Below are 3,887 nucleotides of genomic sequence, written 5' to 3'. Positions count from 1 at the left end.
GATGGCTACACCAGGTTCCAATCTGATTTGGCAGAGTTTCTACAGCTGGATGCCCTTCCTAATGCCAACCACTCCGAGAGTGTAATGGGTGCATTTATGTGCCACCGGCACGAAGGCCAGTCAGGCGGTACTGGCAACGGCCATGCTCAAAATGGTGTATTTTACGTGCCACCTGCACAGGAGCCAGTCCAGTGGCACTGGCAACGATCTTGCTCGAATGTCTTTACACGTGCCACCGGCACAAGTGCCAGGAAGGTGACGCTGGGCACAGGATATATTTGTCACAAACAGTGCAAAGCTAGTGAGAAAAATGAACCCAACGCATTAAGCATCCAGTTACATATTTAATAAGATACAACTGAACTGCATGTCATGCTTGTTTACCATCTGGTTGCCTGATATTTCATCTACCAATTAGGTGTGTGTGTGTGTGAGTTTACTCATGCCCATTATGTACAATAAAGATGATTAGCTTACATTCGCTACTGCCTAAATTCCTTGAAATAAAGACAAGACATTTAGTAGAGCATCTATTATTTATATTTTGTAGGAAGGTCAACAGGTCATTTAGTTGGCTCGATACTGAGTAAAGTGAGATGTATGCATGTTAAAACTGTTAATCTATACATTGTATAATATATTAAATGAAAAGAGGAGCATACATTTTATTCAATTAATCCCTTGCAATACAATTTGTGCAAGTAAATGGTAAACTAAATGTTTATCACCTGTAGATTTTCTATGGGTACCCCTTGTTACATACATGAGGAGATGCTGAAAAGTTCCTGGCTTTCAGGGTATCGCAAAAGGTTTGGTTGGAGGCCCAACCTTTCAAGTTCTTTTACAGAGCTTAAAGACCACTGCAATAAGTGTACGAATCTGAGAGGGGAATATCATCATCATCATCATTGACCATGCTGGAATGGGTTTGACAGTTTGACCAGGGTTGGTAAGCTGGAACGATGCACCAGACTCCAGTCTAATTTGGCATGGTTTTCTATGGCTAGATGCCCTTCCTAATACCAACAACTCCAAAGGTGTAACGGGTGCAGAATAAAATCATAATTAACTGATCCTCCTGCATTTTCTTTTACCCAAAGCTAGGAACTTTACATATACATACACACAAACATATATATATAATAAGAAAAGAAAATAGAAAGGTAATTAATAAATCATTCTTTAGTTAATAAATAATAATTTATTAATTACCTCTCTATTTTCTTATCTAATTATAATAGATAAATATATATAAACCACCGTTTGAGTATTAACTGTAATGTTCAACATTCTTTGTATAGGTAACTAACAAGTACTTTCATAGGATTTTGATATCCCTGAATGAGAATGTATTTGTATATATATATATATATATATATATATATATATATATATATATATATATATATATATATATCATCATCATCGTTTAACGTCCGCTTTCCATGCTAGCATGGGCTGGACGATTTGACTGAGGACTGGTGGACCAGGAGGCGACAACAGGCTCCAATCTGATTTGGCAGAGTTTCTACAGCTGGATGCCCTTCCTAACGCCAACCACTCCAAGAGTGTAGTGGGTGCTTTTACGTGCCACCGGCACGAGGGCCAGACAGGCGGGTACACACACACACACACACATATGTGTGTGTGTGTGTGTGTAGGGTAGGGTAGAGGGCAAAATGAGTAATTTCTGATTTTTTTGTTATTTGCTCCCTATCTGATTGAAACCATCACATTGCAAGTACTAACTCATGATTTTGTACTGTCGCATTATCTTTGGGAATAAAAATTGGTCAGCATAGTTGTTGCTGTTAGTTGAGAGTTAGAAATATAGTCTGGTGACAGGTACTCTTTTTTTCTTTTAGAAATTTTTCCTCAACTTTTACCTGATGGTAATTGGGGTTGCTAAAAAAAATATCTGGATAATTTTTGGTGTTTAACAAGCAATCTTCTTTTCTCTGTTGGATTCCAAGTCAATTTTTTCCCACACTTACATCTAATTTGATGTCTAAATTGGGGCAAAATGAGAGTGATAAATTTCAATAATTTCTTCTCTTTAACTACATGGTGCATAAATATAGCTGGAAGAGAGCCATTTCAGCAGATTGTGAAGAAGCTATGGAGAATATTTTATGTTCAGTTTTTAGATTTAGATAAGTTTTGTCAATTTCATATAATGCACCATTTTTCCATGATCCTCTTTCATTTGACTGGGATATTTAAATTTTTTGCAGTATTTCTGATGTCAAAGGATGAATCTTGATGTGTATGAGTGTTTTCAAATGTAATTCTGAGGAATTGTAGAAGCAAATATACCTTATCTTGCCTCACTCATTTTGTCCCAGCTAAAGTTGTCCTTTATATGCTCCAAGAGAACAGTGATAAATCTTCTGAAATAGTGTTCTGAATATGTTGTAGTGTTTTTAATGTATTTAGAGGTCATTTGCTTAGCTGATATAGTTTTTGTAGGGTAGTAAACAGTTGTAAAAAAAAAAAAATTTTTTTTTTTTCAAATCTTACTCATTCTGCTCCTCGTCCGCACACCTATACACACACACTACACATAATCGAGGATATGTTGAAAAGTTTCGGGCTTTGGATAAAAGAAAATACAGGAGGATTAGTTAATTAAGATTTTATTCAACATGTTCCCCTCTCAGATTCACACACTTATTGCAGCGGTCCTTCAGTTTTTCTAAGCCCTGTAAAAGAACTCGGAAGAATAGGGGCTTCAAGCAGGCCTTTCGCGACACCTTTAAAACCAGGAAATTTTCAGCTCCCACCCTCGTGTATATATATATATATATATTAGTTCGTTTTGATAACACTATTTAGCCAATACATTTAGTCTCCAACTTTTCTACTTGCTCGGAATAGGCTTCTCATAAACAAGATTGAGTCTTGAAGCCTTTTCGAATTTGTACCACAGCACTGCATCAGGTCCAATATAGGAAGGGAAGAATTTATGTAGTACATACATATCTCTTGGATAAAATACGGATATGAAAGTCAGCTTTAGAAAATTTTAAACCTGTTATGCAAATTATTTTTTAATGCAATTCTATGCGTTTAATTTTTTCTAGTTTTTAAGAAATTTATAATTAATATTTTAAAACGAATCTATGTTGTTATTTTATTAACGCAGGCAATAGTGCATAATTTTATTTTTACCGGAAGTGTTTTAAAACTGTCTTGTGTAGTATTCTAGAAAACCAGAAACTAATAAACTATCATGTATAACTGGAATGATCAACATATTTAAGATATAGAGTTCACAATGTGTACATATTTAAACTTTAAGGGGACACCGAATGCATAGGAGAATTCCTCGTTTTAATTTACTTCGTCTTTTGTGAGTGTATGTATGAAAGTTCCGTCGAAATAAAGTGCAGTGTGGGTGGTCTATAAGATTCATTGAATAGACATATTACAAATATTGTTGAACTCAACAAAGATATATCCCCGAATAATACTATATTTTATGTTAGAAATCGTTTAGAATTATCTCTATATTATTATTGTTATTATTATTATTATACTGCTATATAGAACTCTTGTTTATAATTTAAAAAATTATAAATTGCTTTTTCTTGATTGATATTACGAAGGTATTTAGGACGATTCATTATATAATTCTCTTACTATAATCCTACCTTTAAAGAAAAAAAAACTACCAAGGTATATGTTCTATAGAGAATGTCAACATTTTTCAAAAGTTCATGTTGACGCCTAGTCTAAAAGAACTTTTGACAAATTATCTGGCCACTGCGATTCCAGTTCAGCTATACAACAACCAGACTACTCTTAGAAGTATTTTCTTTCACGTATATGGATAACTAACACACACACACATGTATGTATGTATGTGTATATATATATATATATAT

General features: G+C 34.4%; 1 protein-coding gene across 1 annotated transcript in view; it reads right to left on the bottom strand.

Moving 5' to 3' along the window:
• The window catches only part of LOC106872940 (ubiquitin-protein ligase E3C), a 78,103-nt gene that overhangs the window by 73,636 nt on the left and 580 nt on the right, over positions 1 to 3,887 (bottom strand). The gene's annotated exons all lie outside the window — the stretch shown is intronic.

Source organism: Octopus bimaculoides, chromosome 19, assembly GCF_001194135.2.
Source record: "Octopus bimaculoides isolate UCB-OBI-ISO-001 chromosome 19, ASM119413v2, whole genome shotgun sequence".
Lineage (NCBI taxonomy): Eukaryota > Metazoa > Mollusca > Cephalopoda > Octopoda > Octopodidae > Octopus > Octopus bimaculoides.
This window is presented reverse-complemented; position numbering and strand designations above follow the sequence as displayed.